The sequence below is a fragment of the Scardinius erythrophthalmus genome (assembly GCF_964197995.2).
Source record: "Scardinius erythrophthalmus genome assembly, chromosome: 3".
Classification (NCBI taxonomy): domain Eukaryota; kingdom Metazoa; phylum Chordata; class Actinopteri; order Cypriniformes; family Leuciscidae; genus Scardinius; species Scardinius erythrophthalmus.
Window position 1 is genome coordinate 5,830,165 of NC_138223.1, and position 12,041 is coordinate 5,842,205.

The 12,041-nt window shown below is 43.7% G+C and overlaps 1 protein-coding gene across 2 annotated transcripts in view; it reads right to left on the reverse strand.

Annotated features, from left to right (window-relative positions):
• The window catches only part of nrp2a (neuropilin 2a), a 75,884-nt gene that overhangs the window by 40,539 nt on the left and 23,304 nt on the right, over positions 1–12,041 (reverse strand). The window lies entirely within an intron of this gene.

Below are 12,041 nucleotides of genomic sequence, written 5' to 3' on the forward strand. Positions count from 1 at the left end.
GTTAGGCTCAGTGTCAACATTTAATACTTTCATTCAGGGGCAATATTTGCCTCCTGGAACTGTTTTTCAGGGGCAGTTGTACTATAATGTGGGCATTTCATTTATAAACAAGTAAAAACACAAAGCATGCAGCCTATCTATTGTATGACAAATACTTCAAACCTATACAACACTACGATAGATCTACATATATAATAAATGCAAAAAATATTATATAGATATAATAAAAACAGATTTACAATAGAATAGAATGAAATATATTCATAAAAAATAAAAATACATCAAATATATAATAATAATAATTACATCAAATATATAATATAATTTAGTATTATTTTAATAATTTATTTTATAATTTATATTTCAAAATGATGTATTTTTATTTTTTTATATATTTTATATATTTATATATATAAGTTGTAGCTCAAGGACTATTTACTTTCATTATATGCACAAGAACAGCATGATCCTCATGCCTAACATGTCCGTTTGTGATGTACAGAAGAAAGAGTCCTACAGATTTAGAATTACATGAGGATGACATCATTTTTTGAGTCAGTGATGACAGAATTGTCATTTGTTGGTGAACTGTACCTTTAAGGAGCTCTGAGATTGGATCCTTGTGTCTAACACAGCCACTACAATCAGATTTTTCTCAGTAAAACCATGTGAAAATTATTTGTGGTCTCCCTTGTTTGTTTCTCGCACCAGTGACACCATCTAACCAACCTGTTTCCTCCACTGCAATGTTCCTTGTGGTAAACAGCCTGTGGAGGGGAGCAAATTACCCAGAATCCTATCAAAAGAAGAGACAGGTCTTATAGGTACTTGTGGCGGCTGTCAAGAGGTCAGTGTCTCGCCGTGTCTAATGAGGAGCAGCGGACCTGTGCAACTCCAGGCCAAATGAACAGCAGGTTCCAGTATGTTTGTGACACTCAACACATACGTGAATGACGGCTGGTACCGTGGTAAATGTATGTGTTGGGTGCACATGCTCACTTGAGCACAGACAAAAACCCCGGGAAGCCACACAAGCAGAAGGAAGGAAGGTAAAAATGAGATGAGATGTAGTGTAACACACACACGCAAACGCACAGAAGCCTTCCTGCTTTTCAAACGCTACCTTCGCTTTGACGCTCTCCCACACAGTGATGGAAATATCATTGCTGCAGCTTGTGTGGAGGACGCTAACACCATGCCTCAAAATTACACAAAGAATGGAACTTATATCAAGAGAAATTGGGATAATTTGCAGAAAAGTCTCTTAAATCGATTGCAAATGATAAAAAGAAGAGCATAGGGGAGAATGGGGTAAGATGAGCCATGTTTTGTCCTCTAGGCCTGTAAAAAAAAAAAAAAAAAAAAAAAAAGGGATTATAAATGACTAAGGACATTGTAGAGATCAGGGTGAATGATGGCCAATTCTGATATATAACAAAAATTAAAATAAATTTAAGAATGGAAAATGAGACATACATTAAATTTCTTTAAACCAATGAATATAGGGGCAGTTCTCACAGAATGCACTTTGCCATTACACTAGACTATTTTTTCATTGTTTTCAATGTAATAACACGCTAAACGGACGTTTTTAACCATTGAGCTCGCGTCTTTTGCAGCGTCTTGCATATGACACGGCAAACTAAAAATGAGGCGCTCAAGTTAAAAGAAGTTCAATTTATATATATTCAATTTACCCTACAGTGCATACACTACTCAGACGATAAGATCATGTACTTTGGTACATGTTTAAAAATGATGAATAAGAATGCTGAAATCATACAGTAATGCATATAAAAAAAACACAAAAAACACACTCTTTTAATTGACAGTGGAGAGACACAGAAACACTGAAGGAGGACAAGCATAAGGAGAAGTGGGACATGACACAGGCCAGGTTTGAACCCTGTGAGGCACATGCACAACTCACTCCACCATGGCTTTTGGGAAGCGTTTATGTCTGTGTTTGTTCTAAATAAAGTTCCCTTACATTGTGGGTCTGGATGCAGGAGCAGTGGGTCGTCCCGTCAAAGTCTGCTTCTATTACTCCACTTGGCCGGCTGCCCCACACACTCAAACCCTACCATGCATACCGCCACTGCATGACTGCACTGTGTGTGTGTGTAAAACGCAGTCACAGGGAGCATGCATGCATGAGCGCCCACCCTTACTGCTTATTAGTTCATGCTTATGAACACACCAAAAACAGTCTCTTCCTCCTCCTCCCCGGGACATGCCTCCCGCTGCGCTGCAGTGTCTGCGGCCCGCCTGTCACTACAGTTGACCGTACAGTAATGAAGGAGGCGTGGCAATGAAAGGGTTAGTTGCCGGGCAGAAACTGGGGTGGCGTGAACGCTCGCACTCAACGTTCAAGGGATTTCCCCCTTCTGCTGTCTGTCGCTCGTTCAACTCCCTCTATCTGACCTCTCGTGGGACGACAAAGTCTGTGTTCACTCACCGCATTATTCACGCATTTTCACCAGTCGGCCGAGATCACCTCGATGCAGTGAATCTCAGACGTTTCTGCTCTCTGTGTTTCATCCATCCCAGGACTTCTGGGACGTGTGAAAATAAAAATAACACACATCTATCCGTTAAATTGAACGAATAAATGGAAAATGATCATTCTGCTAAGTTGAGCGAGCAGTCAGTACTCTTTTTTTTAACAAAAAACAAATGGAATATTTTCCCAGAAGATTGGTTATGGTTTGCCATAGAGTTCTGTAAGATTAAACAGTTGTATTAATAGATTAGGGTAAACGTACCTATTAAGCTCACCAAAATCTACATTGAGACATTTTTAGTGCACAAGATATTGGTTTTAGTACAAGAAGTTATTTTAAAATAAAATATTAATCTCTCACACTATAATATTTCATTTTATTTTAAATGACAAAAGTATTTCAATTAAGATGTACATCATTAAATATAAAAAGTCTGGCTGTGCTTAATGGGTACGTTTTGTACCCTTTAAGCACACCCCTGTTCCCAATAAGCTCACAACAAGTTTTATTAAAAATTCTTGTTTATTTTAATTGAAAAAAGTTTTATTTGAAGGTACAGAGTCAATCACAAAAAAACAGAACACTAAAATCAAGCAACAAGGCATTCAATTTGATCAGGTAGCCTATCCTATTCATAGTGACGTGTCATTCAAACTCATTGCAACATCTAGACTAGTCCACGTTCAGCTATGTAACCCATATTGAAAAATCAAATAACAAAACAAACCAATGTGCTCCTTAAAGGGATACTCCACTTTTTTTGGAAATAGGCTCATTTTACAACTCCCCCAGAGTTAAACAGTTGAGTTTTACCGTTTTCGAATCCATTCAGCCGATCTCCGGGTCTGGCGGTACCACTTTTAGCATAGCTTAGCATAATGAATTGAACCGGACAAGACCATTAGCATCTCTCTCAAAAAAATGACCAAAGAGTTTCGATATTTTTCCTATTTAAAACTCGACTCTTCTGTAGTTACATCGTGTAATAAGACCGACGGAAAATGTAAAGTTTAAATTTTCTAGGCTGATATGGCTAGGAACTATACTCTCAAAATCGCACCTTTTCATTTTCCGTCCGTCTTAGTACACGATGTAACTACAGAAGAGTCAAGTTTTAAATAGGAAAAATATCGAAACTCTTTGGTCATTTTTTTGAGAGAGATGCTAATGGTCTTGTCCGGTTCAATTCATTATGCTAAGCTATGCTAAAAGTGGTACCGCCAGACCCGGAGATCGGCTGAATGGATTCGAAAACGGTAAAACTCAACTATTTAACTCTGGGGGAGTTGTAAAATGAGCTTATTTCCAAAAAAAGTGGAGTATCCCTTTAACTCTCTGGGTCAGAGCTTTCCTGTCTACTCCAAACTTCTTGGACAGATACGACAGGTTTCTGATGGCTCCTTCTTTGTATGACATGCCTCTTTCATCTTTGGGCATACACTATAGTTTCGTCTAGCTTTTGTCATCTTAAGACTGTGAAAATAAGTTTATTAATCATTTTTTTGAAGATTAACAGTGACAACCATCAGTTAATATTTAAATTCTGATTATTAAGTATTTACATAGACGTTTAATGTGGGTGAGCTTAAAGGGAGCACACACTGTGCTTAATTGGAGCAAAAACATTTTTTAATTAATAAATATTAAATTAAAATTTAAAGGAAAATATTTAGCTAAATTAATAATCTAGGTAATGTATTAAGTTTATACCAATTTTAATATGAACAACTATTTGTCACGATACACACACACAGAGAAATAGGCAAGTTCCAAGAGCAGTATTTATTGGGTAATCCGTACTCACAACTAGTCCAGGCAAGGGTCAAATATCCAGTAAGGCAATCCAAAACACAAGAAACAAACAAGAACAGGGCAGATGCAAACGTCAGAAGTGCTGTGACATAAAACAAGGACTCCATGACAAACACTGAAACAGACAGGGTATAAATAGACAGATACAAACAAGGTAATGGGGAACAGCTGAGTGCAATAATCAAATGAGTCCAGGTAGGCATTATGGGATATGTAGTTCATGACGCAAGGATGACAGAATAGGGAAGAGAGACCTCTAGGGGAAAACCAGGGAACACCAACCAGACACTGTGACATAACCCCCCCTCTACGGAGCGGCTACCAGACGCACCAAGACCCGAAAAAAAAACAAAAAAACAAAACAAAGAGTTCAGGAGGGAGGTGAAACAACGAAGGATCAGGGGGAGGGACGGGGGGCCAGGTCCATGGAGGGGAACAGGAAAAGAGGGTGATGGCTTAGCCGGCAGCCAGGGCGAAGCAGACGACCCCTCGGACAGCCATGGCGGAGACGAACCGTCGGGCGGCCAAAGCGAAACAGGCTGTGCAGATGGCCCAGCCAGAAACATCAGTCCATCGGGTGGCCAGGGCAGAGACTTTTCCTCGGGCGGCCAGGGCGGAGACTTTCCCTCGGGCGGCCAGGGCGGAGACTTTCCCTCGGGCGGCCAGGGCGGAGACTCTCCCTCGGGCGGCCAGGGCGGAGACTCTCCCTCGGGCGGCCAGGGCGGAGACTCTCCCTCGGGCGGCCAGGGCGGAGACTCTCCCTCGGGCGGCCAGGGCGGAGACTCTCCCTCGGGCGGCCAGGGCGGAGACTCTCCCTCGGGCGGCCAGGGCGGAGACTCTCCCTCGGGCGGCCAGGGCGGAGACTCTCCCTCGGGCGGCCAGGGCGGAGACTCTCCCTCGGGCGGCCAGGGCGGAGACTCTCCCTCGGGCGGCCAGGGTGGAGACTTTCCCTCGGGCGGCCAGGGCGGAGACTTTCCCTCGGGCGGCCAGGGCGGAGACGACCCCTCGGGCGGCCAGGGCGGAGACGATCCCTCGGGCGGCCACGGCGGAGAAGACCCCTCGGGTGGCCAAGGCTCAGGAACTGGAACAGACACCACCAGTTCAGGAACTGGAACTGGCACCAACGGCTCAGGCACTGGAACTGGCACCAACGGCTCAGGCACTGGAACTGGCACCAACGGCTCAGGCACTGGAACTGGCACCACCAGCTTAGGCACTGGAACTGGCACCACCGGCTCAGGCACTGGAACTGGCACCACCGGAACTGGCACCACCGGCTCAGGCACTGGAACTGGCACCACCGGAACTGGCACTGGAACTGGAACTGGCACTGGAACTGGCACCACCGGCTCAGGCACCAACGGCTCAGGCACTGGAACTGGCACCACCGGCTCAGGCACTGGAACTGGCACCACCGGAACTGGCACTGGAACTGGCACCACCGGAACTGGCACTGGAACTGGCACCACCGGAACTGGCACTGGAACTGGCACCACAGACTCAGGCACTGGAACTGGCACCACCGACTCAGGCACTGGAACTGGCACCACCGACTCAGGCACTGGAACTGGCACCACCGGAACTGGCACTGGAACTGGAACTGGCACTGGAACTGGCACCACCGGCTCAGGCACCACCGGCTCAGGCACTGGAACTGGCACCACCGGAACTGGCACTGGAACTGGCACCACCGGCACTGGCACTGGAACTGGCACCACCGGCTCAGGCACTGGAACTGGCACCACCGGCTCAGGCACTGGAACTGGCACCACCGGCTCAGGCACCACCGGCTCAGGCACTGGAACTGGCACCACCGGCACCACCGGAACTGGCACTGGAACTGGCACCACCGGAACTGGCACTGGAACTGGCACCACCGGAACTGGCACTGGCTCGGGCACTGGAACTGGCATCACCGGCTCAGGCACTGGAACAGACACCACCGGCTCGGGCACTGGAACTGGCACCACCGGCTCGGGAACTGGCACCACCGGCTCGGGAACAGACACCACCGGTTCAAGTGTGTGCGTAGCCCACACACACCACATGGCTGTGGTCATAATGGCCAGTGTCGCGGTCACTGAGGGCTCAGGAACAGACACCACCGACTCAGAAACAGACACAGAAACAGACACAAGCACAGGCACAGACTCAGGAACAGACACTGGCTCCGGAACTGGAACAGACACAGACACAGGCTCCGGAACTGGAACAGACACAGACACAGGAACAGGCTCCGGCTCCGGCTCAGGAACAGACACCGGCTCCGGCTCAGGAACAGACACCGGCTCCGGCTCAGGAACAGACACCGGCTCGACGGCGGCCATCTTGTCAGGGGACACAGGCTCGGCAGACGTGACGTGAACAGGCTCGGCGGCGGCCTTCTTGTCCGAAGACACAGGCTCGGCAGGCGTGACGTGAACAGGCTCGGCGGCGGCCATCTTGTCCGAAGACAAAGGCTCGGCAGGGGTGACGTGAACAGGCTCGGCGGCGGCCATCTTGTCCGAAGACACAGGCTCAGCAGGCGTGACGTGAACAGGCTCGGCGGGCTGTTCGGGCACGGCCTCCAGGATGACAGCGTGCTGTTCGGGAACGGCTTCTGGTACATTGGGGAGGCAGGAAGTCCTCCTTCTCCTCCGCCTTCTTTGATGGCGAATAGCAGGCTCTGGGCTGAACAGAACCTGTGGTGAAGGGAGCTCTGGGTTGGGCATCATCAGCCCAGGATCGAAGAGAGACTGAAGTGGAGAGTGGTGCCGGGGCTCACATCTAGCACCTCCCCTCCCACGACCTCCACGGGTCCCAGAAAACCTGGCCAGACGAGTTCCCTCAAATGATTGTCCGTGTCTGATGGAAGGGGATTCGGGGGAATTGACTGTCATGGCCTCCTCAGTCTGACTGGCCCAAAGCGCGAAACACTGAAAAATATTCAAACGCGGTTCCGTCTCTCCGGCTCGAGAAACTCCACCATGCTGGGTTCCTCTCCTCCCAGTAGGGGGAAGGATACGGAAACCCGTACTGCTGGATCTTGACATTTGGATGGAGTCCTTCTGTCACGATACACACACACAGAGAAATAGGCAAGTTCCAAGAGCAGTATTTATTGGGTAATCCGTACTCACAACTAGTCCAGGCAAGGGTCAAATATCCAGTAAGGCAATCCAAAACACAAGAAACAAACAAGAACAGGGCAGATGCAAACGTCAGAAGTGCTGTGACATAAAACAAGGACTCCATGACAAACACTGAAACAGACAGGGTATAAATAGACAGATACAAACAAGGTAATGGGGAACAGCTGAGTGCAATAATCAAATGAGTCCAGGTAGGCATTATGGGATATGTAGTTCATGACGCAAGGATGACAGAATAGGGAAGAGAGACCTCTAGGGGAAAACCAGGGAACACCAACCAGACACTGTGACACTATTATAGACAATATCTATGAAATTATGCTTTTTCTAATTGATGTCACACTGAAGCTGTGTGATTGTCATAGTAGTGCACCCTTTAAGCTCACCTAACAATAATATGAATTCTTTAAAAATTACAGCAGTTTAAAACCACAGACTATCAATAAAATGTAAAATTATAATATTATGGATTTAAAAGTACAAGCCATTAATTCCTGTGAAGTAATATATTAATGTAGCACACAATCTTATACAGCTAGTAAGCTAGCTATGTTCGTAGCATCTGGGCTATGTTGCTAAAACTATCTTTTAGATCTAACTGTAATTATTTCCCACATCCAGGTTCCAGGTTATAATATTTAAAAGTCTAAACATTAATCTCTTAATTTTGCAATAAGAAGATGTACTTCTTCAAAATAAAGGCTTAAACATATAAAAAATGCACATCTGAGGGGCTCCTCTTCTGGTGAAAGTTTTCAGACAGCTTTGAAAATAGCCGCCAGACAGTGTGAACACATGGACACACATATCTCAGTGTGCAATGGTCTGATTGGTTTAAAATTACAGGAGGTATATAGTAACAAACACATCAATTGGTTAATACATCAAATAGGATAATACATTGCTGTTTCTTTTTATAATCTGAGCTCCAAGATGGTAGTGTGCTTAATGGGTACTTGAGCTTAATAGGTACGTTTACCCTATCTGTGCTTACAATTGAAAAGCAGTGCCTCTTATTAAGCCAGTTTAAGTCTCAAATCTGCTTTTGGGCTCTATGTTAGAGAAGGAAGATGAATGGAGAACAGCACAGTCAGTAGAGAACATAGTTTGAACATGACGTTCTACAGCTACTACCAGTTCAGCATAGGCATCTGACACACTACTTACTATGTAGATAGATTATACACTACTTTCAAAAGTTTGGGTTTTTTAAATGTTTTTGAAACATTAATTTGATCAAAAATACAGTAAAAACTGTAATAGTATTATTATTAGTGATAATTATCATTCTGAATGTAAATCTATATTTTAAAGTGTATTCCTATGCAAATCTGCATCTTCAGTGTCACATGATCCTTTAGAAATCATTCTAATATGCTGATTTCCTGCTCAGAAAACATTTCTGATTATTATAAATGTTAAAAACAGTTGTGCTGCTTAATATTTTTGTGGAAACTGTGATACATTTTATCTTGGTTCTTTGACAAATGCAAAAAAGTTCCAGCAGCATTTATTTGAAATAGAAATCTTTTGTAACATTATAAATGTCTTTAATGCATCCTTACTTAAAGGATTAAGTTCTTTAAAAAAAAAAATCCCCCTGTGGTGAAAATCAAGTTTTTAATATGTGTTATTTGTAGTATGCTTTAAGACAAACAATGTGCAAATTCATTGCTGAGTATTTTCTCCTTAAAATTGCGGTGAACCAAAGACAGTCTCAAAATCACGGTTTGAAATCGCTGGTGTTTCTGGCGTCACAAACTACCTTGTAACCAATCAGATCAACGTGTGATCGTCAACGAGTGGATCTCTGAGCTGAGTGAGTGAGTGGAGGCGGGGCTCATTTGCATATACTAAATGAGGCAAGGGTGTAGAGTTACATTGAAGCTATTTTAAGGCATGAATAAAAAAATTTCAAGGAAAAAACGTTTAAATATGTCATTTTGGTGATCAAAGATGAGTTTTAAGGGATAAAATGATTGACTACAGGGGGACTTTAAAAGAAAAATCCATTAATTTGCTCTCCATTTCATGCCAATACTATCTGAGAAAGCTGGGTTTGCTGGCTTTAAGAAGAGGTAGTTATAGCTGAAGGCTTTAAATGTGCCGTTTTATAGGAGAAGAGGAAGCGAGACAGCGAGGCAGATGGCACCTGATTGAAAGCAACTGTTAAAGTGGTAGTAAATTCCACTGGGCAGTCAGGATAGCCTCCAGACCGCTTCTCCGCCACAGGTGGGGGGCGGCACTGACGTTACCCAGAGCGACAGAGACCTATGGCCCTGATCGCTTCTTCTAGCGCTTTCCTTTGAGTGTGCACTCAGAAGACGGCAGCGGCGGTGGGCCCGAAGGCTGCTCGGCGGGAAGTCTTCCGCAGTAACCGTAGCAACAGCGTCACAGTCATGTGACTGGGGCAGGAGGGGTTGTTGTGTTGCACATGCCACTGGGGGTAAAAATCTGGCCTCAATAAACTGGGGCAAAGAAATGGGGCAGCAAAGGGGACCGGGATCGAGGAACACATGACCGTGCGAGATAAAGGGTCAGAGGTTGAAACAACTTTGCAGCAAGATTCAAACGTGCAATGTAAACATGAGGATGAGATTACTGTAAATGGATATGATGACAGAATTATTATTTTTGGGTGAACTACCCGTTAAATTGTCACACAACAGCTCACTCTGTATCAGACAACACTGTGAATGCATTCATTTCAATGTGTCTGGATCATCACAAAAGGCGTGTTCCCACTTAATTCCCAGTCGATCGTTTATATTCCCATCCGATCACCAGCTCTTTCCACACCCTCAAAACGTGTTTTACTCATTTATATCGTGCAAAATCTCCTTCAAAGTTCGTAATTGCAAACTGCAATTGAGTTGAGAGAATTACAATGATACTTAAAGCATTAATTAGCCAAAATATAAAATGAATGAGCATGCAATGCGCAGGGCATGCAACACATTTTATGAATGACAGGCGAGACAGTTGAGATTCTGCAGTTATCTGTGGAGATTATGTCCATGACCAAGCAAAGCATGGGCTAATCCACTTAAAGCTGCATGTTGTGAACTTTTTTAAGGTGTCTTGTCAGCACTGTTTAACTTTGAAGGTTTCAAACATGCTGAGGAGCGTTAGTCAGCCGTAATGGCCCTAAGAGATCATCTACATAATAGTGTGACTGCATGTTACCCGAGGGTCTGTCGGAGACCAGTGTGGGATTTCTGCACGAACGTGAACGAGGGTTTGATGTTCTCGCTCCCAGTGCTGGATAAGAGAACATGCATCGGAGGAAAGTGTTCACCAGAGATCATTATCTCTGCGACGCCTCTCCATATAAACAGACATAAACGCTGAGACTCACCCACGCTAACACTTTCCCACAACTCCAGTGAACGGAGCAGTTTGTATAAACAACAGGTCCCTCAAAGATGAGAATTGTTGTTTTTTCATTTTTGGCAGTCTTTATCTTTCAAAACCTGTAAAGTCGGATTTTCTGAACTACTCTGCCTCAAAACCTGTATTTTAACAGATAAACAACCATTATTTTGTGGCTTGCAGGAAAAGGGGACCGTCAGTCATTTGCCTTTAGCATCAAAGAAGTTAACATGAAGATCTTACACAAAACACTAATGCTGCTCCTAAGATGCTCCTATGACTTTAAACATTATAATCAGACTAATATTTAATAATAACATTTATATGTAATAATATGAATATAATATTACTCTACTGAATTAATCCATAATTAATTTAAATCAATTGTATTTGTTTTTATCCATTAGAACAAATATATACTTAAATTAAAGATAAATTAAGAAAATATATTAATATGATACTACATATATTAATGTACTCTATACATGTACATACATGTATATACATATTTTTGTGATCACTAAAATAACATCGCAAATACCTGTCAACACTCCTGTTCTTCCCGGGTTCCTCCCGTTTTTTAGCCCTATCTCCCGGACCCCTCCCGGTTTGTTAATTCTCCCGGGACACTCCCGTAATTTGCACGGCCCAAACTCCTTTATGAATAATCGGACCAGTATGTTTCTCTAATGTTGACCAGTTGCCAGATCTCGTATTAAATGCATTATATTCACACAATCCACACACCATACAATTTCAACCCGTTTGTCACCTCAACCTGGCAACCTATAACCAAGTTGCGCAATCGCAGTCGTGGAAACTTTAACCCGAAAGCGTTAACCCATCCACCAAACCACCTGGTGCCAATTCATGTGTTAAAATGATTATTCAAACTCCCTCCCAATCATTCTTTTATAATTTGAGCCTGGTGAATCTTGATAGTGTCATCCTGGAATATGGCTATGGTGTGTCTTTCTACATGGTTGTTTAAGAAATGAAATGCTACACACTCCATCAATTAGGATGAGAAGTTAGACTGTTGCCAAACATATAACATGTCAGAAACATAATAATCTCTGCAATAATGATCCAATCATAGACTCATTTTGCCTATTTCAATCCAAACAGCGACTTTTTTTGGGCCGGCAGTGTGTATATATATATATATATATATATATATATATATATATATATACACACACACAGTATATTATTGATTATT